Here is a 20,522-nt window from a genome sequence, read left to right as displayed (position 1 = left end):
AGAGAATAACAAGGGAAAGAAGGGTAAGGATCAAGTCAAGGAACTTGTATAAAGGACCCATGGACAAAGACAACAGGGTGGGGGAGGACTGAATGTGGGAGGTGAGGGGTAGTGCAGGGGAGAGCAATGGAGGAAAATGGGGCCAACTGTAATTGAACAATGATTAAAGAAAAGAAAAAAAGAACAGGGATTACACTGTAGCACTGGGATTACATTTCTGTCTTCCATAACAGGTACCTAATAATATTTTTCCCTCTTATTCCATTGGATACTACAATTCTTTTTGTCAAATAAGGCCTACAGATCTCAATTTATGAAAGACAGAAAACTTCATTTTCATCTGTGCTGAGATAAAACTGATTAGGGAAGAATATAAAGCATCTATAGGATTAGGTTAAGGAGAAATCAAGCTAATAAACTTCAGAAAAGTTAGTGGAGAAAAGCAGTTAAATTAGAGAATTAAAATATGCATAAATGCCCTAAATATTTCATTTTAACCTAAGAAATGTGAATGTAAATTTATTAATTTTTGGATATCTAAACTTCCCTTTTTCACAAATTGTAATTTAACATCATTCTTTTGGCATAAACCACACACATAAGGCATCACTTAATATTTTCAGTTTGAACATTCTTAAATACATATATTTATACTGAATAAATAATTCTAGATATCTGTGATATTTCTCCCTCAGTCAATAGCATTGTTTTTAAATATAAATCCCACTTATGAAACTCTTCCATATTATTCAAATTAGTTATCACAGAAACAACAATTTTTCCCTTTACATTCATATCATATTTATTTGCACAGTGATAAATTAATGTGTGTAATGACACTGACAAGTCTAACTGGTAGAAACAGATCGGGAAACAGTGCTCTCAATTTCCTGAGAGAAGCAGTCAATAGGAACGGCAGCACATGGTCTAAGAGCTATGAGGTTTGGTAACCTTTAGACCTCAAACTTTATACAGGGAAAAAATGACACTGATCAATCTAAAAAGCTGAATGAATAGACTTATTAAAAGAATTTCTACTAGTATTTTAATAGGGCAGAAGTGTAAGAAAAGAAGTTGGTGAGCAGAAGCATGGAACAAAATTTATAGTAATTGACAGGTATGAATTAAGTGCACAGGCTCTATCCATTGCGGTTTCAACAAGGAAGGAAATAAAGTTCCTAGTCTCAAGGAGTTCATATTCTTTTTAAAAATATTCTGTCTAATCATTCTAAGAGAGTAATGGAAGGAGAAAGAGAGGGAGAGTAACAACAATGTGTGGGAGAAATATCAATCTGTTGCCTCTCGTGGGGAATGGCACCAGTGACCTTTCAGTTCACAGGCTGGCACTCAGTCCCCTGAGCCACATCAATCAGGATGAAGAGATTATATTCTTTCCTTTTTTTTGACTGGAAGGTAATTTTACTTATTTTTTGTCTTAATATAAACTTTTTAAATTTATTGTTTTCAGGTACAGTTGTGCCATCTTCTTTCCCATTGCTCAACCCAAAGCTGTCACCCCCCACTCCCACAGTTAGTCCCTCCCCCATTGTACTTGCCCAGGAATCCTCCATTCTTGTTCTTTTGCTTGCCCTTCCCCTTCTGTCACCCCTAATCCCCCTCCCCTCTGGTCACTGTCCAGTTATTCTTTACTTCCTAGTCTCTGGTTCTGTGTTGCTCATTTGTTTGATTTATTGATTAGGTTCCACTTATAGGTGAGATCATATGGTATTTGTCTTTCACCGTCTGGCTTATTTCACTTAGCATAATGCTCTTTAGTTGTATCCATGTTGTCATGAAGGGTAGGAGTTCCTTCTTTCTTTCTGCTGCTGTGCCACAGTTTTTTGATCCACTCATTTACTGATAGGTGAATCAGCTCTTTCCAGCACTTGACTATCGTAAATAATGTAGCTATGCATATTGAGGTGCATAGGTTCTTTTGAATTGGTGATTATGGATTGTTAGGGGATAGTCCCAGGATTAAGATCACTGGATCAAAAGGCAGTTCCATCTTTAGTTTTTAAAGGAAATTCCCTACTGCTTTCCACAGTGGCTGCCCCTTACCTGTCCATGATTATACCAGGTGATTCCCATCTCTGCCTGGAAAGATTGTCTTCCAGGTAGCCTTCTGGATCACTCCTTTAAATCTCACCTTATCAGAGAAGCTCTCTTTAACAAACATCTAAAATAACACTCATTTCCTCTATCCCTTTCTGGTTTATTTTTCTGCTCAACCTATATTAATCTAGTTATGATTAATCAAGTTATGATGCAGGCTTTGATAACACCAACTTAAAATTCATTCTTGACTTTATTTCTCATTGCCCACATCCAATCAGCCACTAAGACCTATCCTCTTCTGTTCATTTCCAATGCTGTTAGCTGGTCTAAACTAACCTCATCTCAGGTCCCTAACCCACGTTCCAACATCTGTTCTTGCCTCACTCTAATATGTTTTCAACCCAGCTGCCACAGTGAAACTTCAAAAGTATACATCAGAGTTTTCTAAAGTGCATTTCATTCTCCTGCTTGAAAAACCTTCTCTCTTAAAACCCATTTTTCTTAATATAAAGACCAAAATCTTTAAGTGACCCACCAGGCCCTTCATTCTTGCTTCTCTTTTCTCACCTACCTCTGAAGCCTTACAGCTGGATACTCTTCTCTTTCTGTTTAGTTTGTAGTTACTATTTGGTGTCCTCTGTTTTGGTAAATGTTCTAATACCTTCCCTGATTTAAGTCATTCCACTTTAGCATGAGAGCATCTACTCCCTTTAGTCTTTCCTTCTTTTTAAGTCATATTCTCTAAATCTCAGTTTTATTATTTTATGATTCCATCAGTATATGTGGACCTGGATTACACCTACGTTTCCACTAGAGTGTGTAGATAGAACCTTATGCACTGTAAGCTCTATGAAGTCACAGGACATATTTCCCTTGTGTCCCCAGAATCTGTCAATGTCTATGCACATTGTGACAGAGTTCAGTATAAGGTAGTGAATGAATAATTAAAATTGCTCCCTCTCATGCTATATTAGCAGTATTTACTGATAATCTTTCTTGATCATGATAATGTTTGGTAGAAAAATTTCTTTCCTCTGTGAAAAAACCAGATTTTCTTTGTCATTATTTTTTCTGAAGGTCTGTTGTACAAAATCAAATCCTGAATTCAAGATTATAGTATATTGGGTAATACAAATATAATAATAACTATCATGCAATGCATTTTCTTCTTCCTCATCAGAACACTGGAGAAGGGATTGAAGGACATGTTCTCTATGCCTTCAAATCTTTGCTTAAATAAGACTTTCCAGTGAGCCTTTTCCAAAAATAGCCACCTCCCACATATCACAATATTCTAGCCAGCTCTTGACCTTTTCCTAATAGTCCTTTCCCTCATTTAGGTAAAATTCATAGGTTACTCTGGGCTCTACCTGACCTTCTTCCCTGTACTTTTTGTGTATTTCCAACCCTTGTTCTTCTACGTTCCTTAATTTGCTTTCTTCAGACCTACAACCAAGCCTGTGACTTAACTCTATATATCAAATTCTTTTTCACACATGACCTCTAACTGTATATGATAGGTCAGGGAGATCCGAGTAGCTCTGCCCACATACTTGTGTTTTCCTGGCTTCTAGTCCCCAATGCTCACTAACCATTCACCGAATGGTCGACACATTTGTACTGGCGATTTATGTACTAGATGCCTGGCCAAGGCTAAATCCTGATAGATGGTGTTACACTTACTGTATGATACCTTTTCTAGCCATTATTTTTCACCCATATGTTTATGCTTTAATCTAGTGGTATATATTACTCATTGGATTTATTGAGTGATCCAAGACATAGGACTGGGAAGAGTTAGATGGGACTGATTGTGGCACTGAGATACATTAGGTAGCAATTGTGGAGATGCCTGTCTGTGGAAAATGAGGATCTGGTAGGTAGAAGCAAATAAGGTCTCTAAAACAGGAACAGAGGCAAGAATTATAGAGCAACCCTGTTGGAATGAATCAACTCTTCAGCTTTGAAAAGCTTCTGATGGGCCAGATCTGCACTGTTGTACAATTTCATAGAGGCATTATCAATTAATCAGTCATTCTAGTTTAGAGTGGTTTCTTCCTCTTCTATTAGTCTATTGTTGGTTGAGTTGTTTTAATATTTAATTCTTTTAAAAGTTCTTGTGGAATTATATCTTGCTTCTTCAATTGTAATTTTTGAAGGTAGGCAAACCTCAAGTAACAATACATTTCACCTTATAGTCATCAAAAAATAAATACTGTATTGATTCAATGCACTTCTGTGATAATAGTGACTGTAGTGCATTGGGAGATAATTGGAAGTAACATTTTTAAATGATATCAAAGATTAAAACTGAGCATTATTACAGTTAACATAATTTTATTCTCACATTTATATATGTATTTATACATGAACACTAAGAAATACTATTCGGGAAATGTCACAAGGTCACTTAGAAAGCAATTCAAGGATAGTTGGGACAAAATGACTTACTCATATTTAAAGGTGCAGAATTTGATGTGTTCAGTGCTTTCCTGAAGCAAAATTCATTGTATGTTTTTTTAACTTTCCAAGTAAAATATGATAAAAGCACCAAACCTTCATTTTTGTTGTCATATCACTTATCATTTTGGGGGAAAAACTTAGGCCAAATTTAAAGTTAGGAGAATATGTAAGCAGTTCTAACTTATCCCACAGTAAATCTGTGACCTCTATGCTAGTCAAGCTAAAAGATATAGAACACAGGTTGTCTTAGTTCAAATTAAAGAAGTCCTGTCTCACTGACAGGTTGCAAAGAGGCATTCTGTTGACTGTGCAGGTTCTTTAATGAGAGTTTGCCACTCATCATTCTTGCTTTTTCCTTCATTGATTTTTTTAATGACAGAAATGCTTTCAAACTTCTGCCAGAAAATGAGTTTCTTCAAAGGACTACAAAACTCCCTTGAGTATCACATATAAGATATTTGACCAAGATGCTATCAGTGGCCAGAAAAGCATGTCTTTTATTGCTTTTTACCATTCTTGTCTATTGTAATGTTTCTGTGCTTCCAAGTACCTTTCTTCAAATTTAGAATAACACCAGAAGAGATCTCATTGCAAAGTGAGCTACTGCCTTACAGAGCACTTGAATTCTCAACCCAGAAAATGAATGCTAACTGATACAAAAACTCTATTAAATCCCTTTTTCAACAGACACCTTAACTTCCCTTCAACATGCTTTATGTTTTCTCACATCTTTCTGTAATAGTTTTCATCACTGGCTTGCTGCTCTTTTCTCTCTGTATATCCCTTCCCTTTGAGACCCCTTTTATTCACAAAGCTTTGGTCTCACTTCTACACATACGGCTGTAAAATCTTCATCAAAAACAGCATTCTTCAGTACTACAAACACATAGTTATATTCACATATAGTCCTGCATAGCTACATTAACTTATATTTTTATTTCCTAATTACTTTTGGTAATATTGAGGTGTGTTGTGGATCAAGACAGGGACAATGGGAGAGAAGGTATACTGAGCCAGTCCGACGGTATCAATATGGAGTGAAATGCACAAGGAAGTTCTAAAACATGGCCAACTTAGCTACTACTGCTATGTGTCAGGAGTACACCCATTCTCTTTATCCACCAAGCAGTGGTGATACCTTCCTTAATAACATCACTTGTATTGATCTCTCCTTTTATCTGAGTCCACATGTACCCTGTGGTTTCAACCATCACTTGTTGCATCTACTGAAACATGACACTGACAGCAAAGAAAGTCAAGAACCATCAGATAATGTTTTTAGCTGAATACAATTTTTGATAACTATCTAAAGAATTAAAGTTTGCCATCACTCCTATATAATGTCTCAGAACCAGAGTACATTGTCCTGTGACTTGCTTTTTAAAAAAAAATGTAGGTAGAAATATATCCAGCATTTTCTCATGGTATTATATTTTAATAGTGAATATTGTTCTACAGATACATTCTACTTACATTCACATTATTAGATCAGTCATGGAAAAGGAAAATTATTCACCATATTTCATAATAATTTCAAATTCAAATCATAATAAGTAATTTTCTGTGAATTTGTACATATTTGCCAGGCACCAGCAAGATGTAACAGAAAAGTATGCTGGCTATACGCAGCAGATCTGGCTTTAAGTTTTAACTCTACCAAAAATTTCAGTCCATCAATTACTTAAAGAATAACCTCAGACAAGTTATTTAACTATTAATACAAGATATCTTTATTTTTGTAATAAGGTTAATAATGTCTATCTTACATGTTTATTTAAAAAGTTAAAGGTAATTTGTGTAAAGTAACCTGAAGACAAAGGATATTGAAATAAGAAGACCTGTTGTTTTCTGAGGTCAGTGGTATTATTTATATTCATCTTCGAAATTGTTTTTTGGTAAATAATAATTATTATTTTGTTCATTATGAGTTTTTATCCTATCACATTCAAGAGGTTATCCATTTTTCGGTCACTTATTCATTCGACCAACATTTACTGGGCACAGGTGTGTGACAAGAAATATACTAGGCAATGGACAAAAAGGACTCAAATTTTTCTCATAAAAGAGCCCTGAGGTCAAGTGGGACTACAATAGGAAGATACAATTAAATAAAATAAACATCTAGAAAAAATATGATACTTAATCGAGGCATTCACAGGGTTACTATAACATTTAAAAGAATAGATTTACCAGGACTGTTTAAACATTATCCTGCTGCTGATTACTCAGGTCTCCTAGCAAAGTAATTATTTCCAGGCTTCAAGAGAAATTTTTCATTCTAAGTCATAATTTTTCTCTTCTTCATTTGTAAGAAATGACTGAGAAATGTCAATTTTGTTTTTTCATTAGTGAGTACCGTGATTCACACTGAGTCAAGGTCTGGGGATGGAGAACATCCATCATCTAGTAAACTTTGGGAGTTATGTTCAAACTGAATCCCCTGACATATTAAAGCATCTTTACTGAAGTATATCTAACACATAATAAACTATACATATATAAGTGTATAATTTCATAATTTTAAAATATGTATATTTGATAAACCCTCACTGGAAGTGCAATAATGAAGATGCTGATCATATTTAAATTTCCTTCTGTCTCTTGTTAATCCCTTCCACTAGCTCCTCACTCCCCCTCACAGTCTCAGGTAATCACTGATCTGCTTTTTGTCACTTATACATTAATTTAAATTTCCTAGATTATATAATGAAATGAGTAGTACATACTTTTCTTGTCTGGGTTTTTCATTCAGTATGATTATTTTGAGATTCAGTCATGTATTTGCATGTATCTATAGCTCATTTATATTAATTAATAATATTCCATCCTATATATAGATCACAATTTATTTATTTATTCTAGGTTGCTTTCAGTGCTTGGTGATTATAAATGAAGCTGCTCTAAATATCCCTTTAAATATCTTAGTATATATATATATATATATATATATATATATATATGCTTTCATTTATTTTGGATAAATACCTTAAAAATGCAATGCTTAGAACATACAAAAAATGTTTAATTTTGCAAGATGCTGTTGAAGTATTTTCCTAAATGGTAGAATTTTACATTCTACCAATAGTGCAAGCATTCTAGTTGCTCCACATTCTCAACAACACTTGGTATGGTCAGTCTTTTTAACTGTGGCTACTCTAATAGAAATGTAGTGACGTCTCATACATTTTAATTTATAGTAACCTAATGGGTAATGATGTAAAGCATCTATTCAAGAGATTATTTTTCATCTGTTTCTTAGGTAAAGTTCTTTTAAAATTTTTGTCCATTGTTTATGTTCTCTTGTTTCCTGGATACAAGTCTTTTATTCAGTATATAACTTATCATTATTTTCTCCCAATCTGTGGCTTGTAGGTATACTTTTTGAAAACAAAATTGTTAATTTTGAAGTCCAACTTAGCATTCTTCAAACAAGATAAACCCAAAAGTCCTATACCAAAACACATCATAGTTAAAATGACAAAGGTTTAAGACCAAGAGAGAATCTAAAAAGCAATGAGAGAACAGCAATTAGTTACATACAAGGGAGCCTCCAGCTAATTATCAGCTGATTTCTCAACAAAAACATTGCAGGTCAAAAGAAAATGGCATAAAATATTTAAAGTGATAAAAGGAAAAGACCTACAACCAAGATCACTCTATCCAGAAAGGCTACCATTTAGAATAAAGAGCTTTCCAAACAAGAAAAAGCTAAATGAATTCATCCCCACTGAGTCAATACTATAACAAATATGAAAGGGACTTTGTTAAATTTTTAAAAATTAAGAAATATGGAAAAGAAAATATAGAAAAGAAGAATTTCTCACTAACTGAGGCAAACACTTAATAAAAGAAGTGGATCAACCAACTAGAAAGCTGGCACAAAGGACAAAAAAACATTGGGTAGATCATGTGTAATTCTAACAGTAAATTAAGGAGTACATGTTAGCACACACATGCAGATTAAGTACAAGATTATGAGAAACACATAAACATATAGGGGGCAAGTAAAATTGTAGTGATTTAAAATGTATTCAGATTTAAGCAACCATTGACTTAAAATACAATGCTACAAACATAGCTTGGTGTATATGAATCACATGTACGTATATAACCCACAAGCCTAAAATCTATTAGAGATATATTAAACATAAAGAGAAGGAACCCAAACAGAACATTTTAGAAAGCCATCAACATACAAAAGAACAGGAAAATATGAAAGAAACAGCAAACTACTAAAACAATAAAAAACAATTGATGAAATGACAATAACTACATACCTATCAATAATTACTTTAAATGTAAATTGACTAAAAAATGTAGGATGGCTGAGTGGATTAAAAATAACAAAAAACAGAAGACTTATTGGGAACCACTCTGCCTGTTTTCAGGAGTTGTAACTGCCCCCCATGGCTAAGGCTGAGTGAGCAACCTCCGGAATATGAGCCACTAAGGAGACAGAGCTTGTCTCTGGCAGCAGCGGCTGCTTCTGCTCCATCCCCTACCCCCAACACTTGGTTGGTTAGTCAGAGAAGGGTAAGACCCCTCAGAAGGGGGGACAACCTAAGACAGACATGATCACTTGGGAGGCCCTCAAGAAAGGACTCCAGGGGCTGCAGCGAAGAGGGAGTGATGGACCCTCTCCCCCCAGCTATTCTGAAATAGCCTGAGTCCCCATTTCCATCTGGGAGAAGCACTTTCTGGCTCTAATCCACTTAAGCCTAAAAACCTACAACTGGGAAGGTGGTGCAGCTCTTTGCCAGCTAGAGCAGGTTCCAGGTGATCAGGCCTAAGAAAGATATGTAAAATCCTGTGAAACCTGCTTTGTTTAGAATGCTGTCATTTAAATGATAAGGGTCTGAGCAGGAAATTAGTATGTCTCCCAAAGTTTTTGCAACCCCTTTCCTGAGAGACACTGACTCAGATTAAGCCCTCAGAGTTCTTTGAAATGTTACCCACTGTTTGATCCTTGCCACCTGACATTTATTGGTGAGCTTTACCTGTATTTCTATGTGTTCTTAACCTAATAAAAGCTGTTAAAGAAGAGGTTTTTGGTCCTTCTCCTGTGAGGGATTGACCACCTCTCCTCCCCAAGCAGATCATGTCTTCGTAGTTTCATTTTTATCCATGGCAGACAGGGGAACTAGGGGGCAAAGTTGCCCCCACAAAGATTCATATATATATATATATATATACATATATATATATATATATATATATATATATATATATATATACACACATATATATATATATTACAAAAACACACTTCAGATCAAAAGGGACACATAGAATTAAAATAAAGGGATAGAATAAGATATTTAATGTAAATATAAACAATAAAATAAATAATAAAACTGGCGTAGAAATACTTATATCAGACAAAATAGACTTCAAAACAAAAATTGTAACAAGAGACAAAGGGGGGATTTCATAATGATCAAGGGATTATCCAACAAGAATATGTAACTGTTGCAAATATCTACATACCCATAGTAGGAGCACCTAACTATACAAAGTCAATATACATTTAGGTATACATATTTATGCATAAATAGTATATATTTATACATAAAGGGAGAGATCAACAGTGATTCACGACTAGTAGAAAACTTTAACACCTCATTGGCATCGATAGATAGAACATCTAGACAGAAAGTCAAAAAGAAAACAGTGGCCTTAAATGACACATTAGACTAGATAAATTTAATTGATGTTTTTAGTGTGCTTCACCCTGAAGCAGCAGAATATACATTCTTTTCAAGTGCACATGGAACATTTTCCAGGATAGACCACATGATAAGGCCACAAAACAAGTCTTAGTGTATTTATGAAGACTGGAATAATATTAAATAACTTCTTGATCATAATGGTATGAAACTAGAAATCAATTATAGGAAGAAAACCAAAACACATGGAAGTTATATAATGTGCAATTAAACAATAAACAAAGTAACAATGAGATCAAGAAAAAATCAAAAGGTACTTTGAGAGAAATGAAAATAAAACACAGTGACCCAAAATCTATGGGACACAGCCAAAGCAGTTCTAAGAGAAAAAATCATAGTGATTCTAATCACCTCAATAAACAAGAAAAATCTGAAATAAATAATCTAATCTTATACCTAAAGGAACTGGAAAAGAACAAACAAAGCTTAAAATGAGTAGAAGTAAGGCAATAATAAAGTCAGAATGAAAGTCACTGAAATAGAGTCTGAAAAAACAATAGAAAATGTCAAAAAAAACAACAACAAGAGCTCGTTCTTTGGAAGAATAAACAAAATAGACATCTTCACCCAGACTCATGAAGAGAAAGAGAGAGAGGGCACAACTAGAATTAGAAATTCTAGAGAAGTGGCAATCAACACTACCAAAACACTAAGAACAAGTATATGCCAATGCTGAACAAACTGGACAAAATGGATAATTTACCACAAACAATACATTATTCCAAGAGTGAAGAAAATCCAACAGACCAATAACTACTGACAAAATAGAGTGAGTAATTTTAAAACACCCTCAAGACCAAAAATCCTGGGCCAGATGACTTCACAGGTGAATTTTACCAAGTAGTCAAGAAAGAATTAAAACCTGTATTTTCCAAACTATGCCAAAAATGAAGAGGAAGGAAAGCTCTCTAACTCATTTTTCAAGTCTATAGCAATATCTTGACAACAAAACTATACAAAAATATTACAAAAGAAGAAAAGTATAAGCTAATATCACTGATGAACATAGGTGCAAAATTCTCAACAAAATAGTAACAAACCAAATTCAGCAACACATTTTACAGATCATAAACCATAATCAAGTGGGCTTTCTTTCTAGGATGTGAGGTTGATTCAATAACCTCAAAATCAATTCATGTGATACACTCAAAAAATAAAGATAAATTTTATATGATCATATCAATAAGTGCAGAAAAAGCATTCGAAAAAAAATCCAACATCTATAAATACTCAAGAAGGTGGAAAGAGAGGAAACATAGTTCAACAAAATAAAGACAATATATGACAAACCCAAAGAAAATGTCATACTCAATAGAGAAAAGCTGAAAGGTTTTTATTTAAGACAAGAAAAAAGACAATGGTGCTCACTCTCCAGTTTATTCAACATAGTATTGGATGGCTTAGCCACAGCAATCAATCAAGGAAAAAAATAAATAAAAGGCATCGAGTTTGGAAAGGAAGAAGTAAAACTGTCATTATTTACAGATGACATGATACTACACAGAGAAAACACTAAGGATTCCACCAAAAAGCTAATAGAACTAATAAATTAATACAGTAAAGTAGCAGAAAACCAATTAATAATCACATAGCAGTTGTATTTTCATACACCAACAATAAACTATTAGAAAGAGAAATTAAGAAAACAATCTCATTTACAATTGCATCAAAAAGCATACTGTACCTAGGAATAAATTTAATGAAGGAGGTTAAAGATCTGAACTCTGAAAACTATAAGATATTGAATAAAGAAATTGAAGGAGATAAAAACTGAAGGCTATCTTGTGGTCATATAAATGTCATTTAGCATGGTTAAAATGTCTATACATCTAAAGCAATTACAGATTCAATGCAATTCCTAATGAAATAACAATGTCATTTTTTGCAGAATTAGAACAAATGATTCTCAAATTTATATGGAACCTAAAAGATGTAGAATAATCAATGCAACCTTGAGATAGAAGAACGAAGTTGGAGTTAGCATACTGCCTGATATCAAACTATACTACAAGGCTTTAGTAGTCAAAATAGTGTGGTACTGGCATATAAACAGACACATATGTCTATGGAATAGAAGAGAAACCCCAGAAATAAACCCATGCCTATATGGTAAATTAATTTATATCAAAGGAGGCAAGAATATACAGTGGGATAAAGACATCCTCCTCAGTAAATGTGTTTGGAAAACTGGACAGGTACATGTAAAAAAAAGATGAAATTTACCATTTCTTACACCATATACAAAAAAAAACCTCAAAGTTTTAAACTTAAATGTAGACCTGAAATTATAAAATTTTTAGAAAAACAACATATCACACCTGGCAATATATGTTTTTGGATGTGTCTTCTCTGGGAAAGTAACCAAAAAACAAAATAAACAAAGACAAAACCTCAACAAACTAAAAAGATTTGCAGGACTAAGAAAAGCATTAGAAAATGAAGAGGCAACTTACTGTGTGAAAGAAGATATTTGCCAATGATACATTCAATAAGGGGTTAATATCTGAAATACACAAGAAATTCATATAACTTAATACCAGTCCCACCAAATGTTTAAAAAATCAGCAGAGGACCTAAATAGACATTTTTTCAGAGAAGACTACAGATGGCCTATATATGAAAAGATGCTCAATATCACTAATTATCAGAAAAATGCAAATTCAAATCACAATGAGATGTCACCTAACACCTGTCAGAATGGCTATTATCAATAAATTCAAACAGACCAATGCTACTAACAAGTTATTGAAAAAGAAGTGGAGAAAAGGGAACCCTCAAGTACTGTTGGTGGGAATACAGATTATTGCAGCCACTATGGAAAGCACTATGGTGCTACCTCAAAAAATTAAAAATGGATCTGCCTTATGACCCAGAGATTCTACTTCTGGGCATTTATCTGAAGAAACCCAAAATACTAATTTGAAAAGATAAATGCATCCCTATGTTAATTGCTTCATTATTTACAATAAACAAATTCATAAGGAAATGTACATACAAGATGGGGCAAAAGTAGGTTTATAGTCGTGGGTATTCAAAACAGTTTATTTTATATTACTATTTGTTAATTATTATATTATTTTCAGCCTGAACAACCATAAACCTACTTTTGCCCCACCCTATATGTGCAATGAGATATTACCCAGCCATATAAAGAATAAAGTCTTACCAGTTGTGACAACAAATACCACGTGATTTCACATAGATGTGCAATTTACATAACAAAATAAATGAACAAACAAGCCATGAGCAAATTCACAGAGACAGAGAACAAAAAAACTGATAGTCACTAGATCAGAAGGGGCTTAGCAGGATGGGTGAAAAGGGTGGAAGAGATTAAGAAGTTAAAAAATTACACTTATAAAAATAGTAATGCTCATGTAAAATATAGCATAGGCAATATAGTCAATAATATTATAATATGTATGATGTTGGATGAATATTAGACCTATTGGGATGATCGCTATGTGAGGTATATGTGTATATCTAGTTACTCCAATACTAACATCTGAATCTATTTTATCTGATCCCATTCCCACACACAGAGACCTTAAGAAAACCTAGTTCACCCTCTAAATTTTTTACAATGTCCCTCAGCCTATTCAATAGCTCATAAGCTGGGTTTTTTTTTGTTTGTTTGTTTGTTTGTTCTGTTTTTTAATCTTCTAACTCTCCTTCTTCTTCCTTAATAAGCTCTGGTCTCTCATTAAAATCTTATAAAGAAGAGAGCTCTGGTGTCTCAATATATGGCCACTTCACTTAGCGAGTGTTCACAGTCTAGTGTGGTGTAGAAAAGCTAAACACTTATGCACACACAGTGCTGTAAGAGAGGTGTGCTCAAACTGCTAAAGAAAGAGAAGTACCAACCCACTGCCTAGAGAAGAGTGACTTCTGTGAGGACAGAAGTCTTCACAATGGGGTAACATTTGAACTTTAATGACTAGGAAAATCTGACATCTGTCAGGGATGACATCTGCCCTGCCCGTATCTTTCAATGTATGGAATTTGATGAAAAGTTATGGCACGTTAGAGAAAAACTGACTCCATGGTGGATGAATGAAATTTAGAGTTCATGAAGAATAATGCTGGAAAACAAAGTAGGAAAAGAAGATGAAAACAGAGTGTGAATGATCCTGTACAGTATGTAAATACTGTGGCAAAGTAACATATCCATTACATAAAACGGTTTATTATTACTGCTCCACAGAACAAAAATTCCTACTTTATTTTGTTGATACTGGTTTCTGCTATCAAGATATATTTTATAACCTAAATTTAAACACTTAATTCATTGAATCTAATGAATATTTTCAGTCAAGCATATTACTATTTTTTCTATTATGATGCTGTCATATAGGAGAAAATCTTCACAACCTTGGCTTAAGTAGTAGTTTTTATTATAGAATACCAAAATCAAAAAAAAGTGGTAAGTTGAGTTTCATAAAAATTGAAAAATATGTCTTTCTGTTTTAATTTTTTAAATTTATTTTTCAAGTACAGTTAACAATATTATATTAGTTTTGAATATACAAGGTCTGTTCAGAAAGTATCCAGCCATGTACTATGAAAAATAGAGACATTTATTGAAGAAGATACAAGATATAAGAAACATTGTACACAGGACAATGACATCTCAGTCCCCTTCAAAGTAGGCATGTAAAATCTGATGTAGAGTAATTGCTCTACTTGCTCAGCCATTGTGAATGTGACAGCCACACAGTACACATGCTCACTCAATGGTGTCTTACTGCACCCCCGACTAATACAGTGAAGTCATAGTCATTCATGCATGCACATTCCAGTCCACTCTCCTTGGCTATCAGGTTATATCAATGTCGTGAAAATACTTCTCATTATATTAACAATGATTGGACTTTGCTGGACAGACCTTGTCTTTCAAGTCACCATAGTGAGGCATTTGCTTTTATATAGTTAAAATTGGCTGAAGTAATGATACATTTAAGAGCTTATTCCTGTCAACAGAGTTTGTTCCATACACATTCTGTAACTAGCTGGCGGAAATGTTAACAGATGAAGTCAAAACATTTGATAAGTTTAGAGAAAAGTTCGTTAAATTTGGAACTCTGAACTCTTCATTCAGACCTTGTCCAAGATTTGCAGCTGTTCTACGATGTCTCTCTCTTCCCTTCTCTTTCTCCCCGTCTTTCCTTACTTTATTTCCCCCTTGCATTCCATTATATTCCATTGCACTGCCATTACCAGGAATTAAAGGAAATAATTGTAGGGATTAATGCAATTCAACTTCTTAATGGCCATTTCTACACCTAATTCATGTCTTTTCTGATTTAATGTTTACAACAGAGAGAGGTCCTAAAGAATTTCTATGCCCCACTCAGAAACCTTCAGTGACTACCCTTTGACTCCAGATCAGGGTCAGTGACTGGGAGTTACTGCTCCCGGACTAACTGCTTCTCCACTCACCACCTCATTCGTCTCACTTCATCTTCACAACAGTCCTATGAGGTACCAGTAAGGTCCTTTTGTTTCACTGGGGAAATATGCCCGAGGCTATTTAACTACTGCATGCTAAAGATGGGTGGTCTGGTTTGATTCCAAAATCAAGCTGTTAAACATTCTTTACCTTCTCTCCAAGCACCTTATTCTGGTTCTCAAAAACTTTATGTTGTTCAAATTATTTGTCCATCTTGATTCTCCACTTTTTATTGCCCTACATTAACTAATTTCAGATGAGTCAATCTGTTCACTAATCCTTGAATATTTTTCATATAATATGATACTTTGCTTGCTTTTCTAACTTTAGTTTTCTCTTCTGTAAAATAAGTGCAATAATATGGCATACTTCATAGGGCTCTTGTGTGGGTTAGATGAAAAATTTTATATGAATCTTGACTAGGCCAAACAAATGGTAAGTTTTCAATAAAGATCAGCTGTTACCATACTTACAATTATTATTGTTACATATTCCAAAAACAATTCACAGATAGGAAATGTATGCAAATATGTTTTAGAAATATATCATTTAGAAGGCACCATGCAAATTCACATTTGAATGTGGTAGGCATCCATAAGTACATTGTAATCATTCTGTGAAGGGGATCCCTGTAGTTACTGCTAATCTATGTCCCATAGGTTCCTTCTACAAAAAACCCTTTGAGAGGCATTTATTTAATTTAGCCTACATTAAAGACTGTTCTATTATATTTATTGCTTAGTGCAATATTAGCTTAACTTAAAGTACAGTCACAATGTTGTGGACTAAATATTAACTATAAACTCAATTTAGAGATAATTTGACATTTCTTCCATTCAGTTTTAAGGTATATGAAAACAAAAATTGATGAATCTTAAAATGGCAAAGTATCTAAAAACAATTTTTAAATGTTTACTAAGCCCTGGCTGGTGTAGCTCAGTGGATTGAGCACAGGCCTGCGAACCACATGATCGCGGTTTGATTCCCAGTCAGGGCACATGCCTGGGTTGCAGGCCAGTTCCCAGCAGGGGACACATGAGAGGCAACCATACATTGATATTTCTCTCCTTCTCTCCTTCCCTTCCTCTCTAAAAAGTTAAATAAATAAAAATTAAAAAAAAGTGTTTGCTAAACACATATTCGGAATTGAAGAATATAAGGGAGTTATCTTCTTTATTTTAAATATTTTTTTAAAGAAACAATCTTTTGGAGCAAAATGAAAGAGAAAAACAGCAACTTGTAGTAGAAGTTTATATTCTTGGGTCTTTTATATATTTTCCATGATGAGGCTTAAAACCTGAAACATCAATTTGTAAATAATTTTTTTAAATGTGAAGATATAGCAAGTAGTTACAAAATGCAATGGAGCCAGATGTCGAGATAGAATTGGCTGGAGACCGAAGTGGGGAGGATCAAAAACCCCAAATTCAGACCTTAGAAAATATAATCAGAAGACTATCAAATTTCACTGATAACTCAGTTCAGATTGCAGATCGATGCTACCAACAATATATCAGAGAAAATGTCTATGGCAATGCTGGATGTGATTTCATCAGTGTGAGAGGAAATGTCCATCTTTGGTGGATAGACTCACTTCTAAAAAACATTTATCATGTGAAGCTATTTCTGTTTGGGCTGACAGTAAATTCTCCTTGTGAGAGCCAAATAGATGAATTGAGCTCTCTTTTTTTTTACTGTTTATATTTAAGTCGTGTGCACATGACACAGTGCGTTTTAAATAAAAATGTTCCTGACTTTGGTGAATGAATAAATGGAAGGACGATTTCTATTCAATCTCAGTTCCTAAGGAAACACAGGATATTTTTCTCCTCCTTGGGCTGTGTAACTCTGTTGAAGACAAGCTTTTCCTATACAGAATGTTTACTAGTAGTTGAAATACATTTCATTTAAACTAAATGCAAGTTGAAAGGATAAATAAATATTTTGGCATATTTAATAAATTGGCTTACACATTATATCAATAGTAAAACATAGCAGAAAATAAATTACACTTAAAAACACAAGAAATTTGCTAAATTAATCTACAAAGCTTTAATTAACTCTCTTGTGGTCAAGTAATGTGCCATAGCTAATTCTGAAGATATTCTGACATCCTTCTAGTGAAATTAAAATTAGTATAAATCATATAATTAGTTTATTCCACAAAAAAACTGGTTTAATTCTAGTTTTACCAAACTAAATTTAAGGCATCAAATGTGAAAAAAAAATAGAACACAATAAAACTCTTTCAAGTAAATAGAAATACATGAAAGAATGAAACTGGACTACATTTCAAAGTGAAGCTCTTCAATAATATATTTTTAATGAGTCTGAAACAGAAATTAATTTTTAAAATTTGAGGGACATTAACTCATTTTAGAACAAAGCCATCTAGTCTAGGATGCATTTACACTATGGTTACTAAGCTAGACCTGCCCACTAGCTGAGAGACACATCTGGAAATCCATTTTGGGAGTTGCAGTAAAACGCATTAGTCATCACACTGATAAGGGCAGCAATGCCATGTCAAAAGTCCACCTACTCATGGTAAGCAGAAGAAATAAAATATAGAACCCAAAGTAGTAGTAGGTATGCATGTGTGTATATTTATTCTCTGTGTGTGTGTTTTCTAACTAAATTTTTAAAAAATTGGTAATTTAGTTTTGCTGGGGATATACAGATTTTGCTTTTCTGAAAAAAAGTTATTATTTGCCTTAATTTGTGAAGAATTTTTTTACTGGACAAAAAATTCCAGGCTTGTACTTTTCTTTCTTTTAGCACACCAGCATTATTCCCATGATTTTTGGCTCACCAGTTTCATGTGACAAGTTTGTGATTATTATTATCTTTGCTTCACTGTACATCAAGGGGTTTTTCTCTGTAATCTTTCCAATTTTTCTTGTTCTTTCTTTTTTTTTTAGCAATTTGATTATAATATGCTTTAGTATCATTGTTTATGTTTTTTGGATTTATGCATTTACACTTGTCATTAAATTATGAAAGCTTTCAGCCAATATTTCTCCACATATATATTTTTGCACCCTTCCTACCTCCTAAGTATTGAACTGCCTGTTACAATGTTTGATATTGTGATTCAGGTTACTGAAAGTTTTAAATTATTTTTCAGCCATTTTCCTCTTTGTGCTTTATTTTGAGTAATTTCTATTGCTGTATCTTCAAGTTCATTGATCTTTTTCTCTTGTAGTATCTAGTCTCCAAATGACACCTCACAGTGACATGTTCATTTCTGTCAAAAAAAATGTATTTCTAGAACTTTCATTTAGTTAAATCTTTGGTTTTTGTTTCTCTTTTTATTGTTCATATTTTCTTTTGTATAATTCTACATATTAATAATAACTATTTTAAAGTTCTTGTCTGTACAATGGCTGCATGGGAATTTCTATCACTCTCCCTCCCCCAACTGCATGGAAAATGTCTTCACAAAAAGTAAGGATTCCAGATGAGGGGTTACAGAACCCTGGAAGCACGAAAATAAAAATGGCCCACTGAACACTTTGTAAAGTATATGATTGTCTAACCACCATGCTGTACACTAAAATAATATTGAATGTAACCTGCAATTGAAACAAAGAGAAAAGAAGTAAGTAAAGTAAAGAAGTAAAGAGTAAAGAAGTAAGTAAATGACGCATTGGGAAAGGTAGAAAAGACAGACTCACAGTACTTCCAGTATATCTTCCATATTTCTGGGCAGCCCAGGAAGGAGAGAGACACCTTCCTCAGGAGAGACAGAGAGGAGAGTAAGACCCTGGTGGCACCATGGACCCCAGAGCTGGCCTGCCCCAGCACCAGGCTGACTCCCATAGTCCTAGGTGGCTTCCTGGTGACTCTCACAAACCCAGCACCTCTCACTCCTAGAAGCACCAACGACTTAGGCAGCTGGCAGGGCTCCCTAGGGCCTCCTGGAAAACCAGGTCTTGTGTGACCCTGGTGCTTACTTGCTCTGCAGCCCTAGGAGGATCCCATGACACCAGAATCTGGTAGGTTCCCATGAATCAAGCAACTGGCTTACCCCAGCACCTCCCTACTTCAGGTCCTCCCCCAACTCCCCACCTGCTGATTCCAGTGGCCCCAGGCAGCATCCTTGGCACCAGACCCTTGTCAAGTCTCCAAGAATCCAGACTTTTAGCTCATTCTGATACCTCTCCCCTTGGTGACCCTAGGCAGCTCCCAAGCCCCTGGTGGGTTCCCACCAACCCGGACTTCCAGCTCATGTGGATACCTACAGGCTATAGTGATCCCAGATATCTTGCACAGATACAGGTGCTTTCAAAACATTGGGCTTTCTGCAGATTCCTGCAATTCCACGGACCTGTTCTACCCCATTGCCCACCAAGGAGCTCTTGGAGCCCCAGGCTGTTTCCATAGCACCAGATTCCCAGTTGACCCTGGAGGCTGCAGGCCCTAGGGGCCAAGGCAACTCCTGTGGTTCCAGGAAGCAACCTGGACTCCAGGCTCCCAGAGTATCCCTATAAACACAGGCTCCTGACTCACTCAGTGCTGGCAAACTCCACCAGTCACAGGTTGCTCAGTGGTCAAAGTAGGCCCCACAGTCCCAGGCAGCTTCCTAGGTCCTAGGCTCCTAGAGTGCCTTGTGAACCCAGGCCCCCAAACTTCTTCAGTATCTGCCTCCTCCTAGGGCCTCTGGTGGCTCTGATGGCCCAGGCTATTGGTCCACCCCCATGCCACACTCTTGTGGCAGCAGGATCCTGGTGAGCTCCCATGCTTTGGACCCACCCCCACACCTGGCTAGCTCCTGTGGCCCAGAGCAGCTCCCAGTGGGCTCCAGTAAACCTAAGTTCCTGTCA

Source organism: Sturnira hondurensis, unplaced genomic scaffold, assembly GCF_014824575.4.
Source record: "Sturnira hondurensis isolate 20B ecotype Veracruz unplaced genomic scaffold, ASM1482457v3 Scaffold0014384, whole genome shotgun sequence".
NCBI classification, from domain to species: Eukaryota; Metazoa; Chordata; class Mammalia; order Chiroptera; family Phyllostomidae; genus Sturnira; species Sturnira hondurensis.
The sequence above is the reverse complement of the archived record's forward strand: the minus strand, read 5'-3'. Positions refer to the sequence as shown.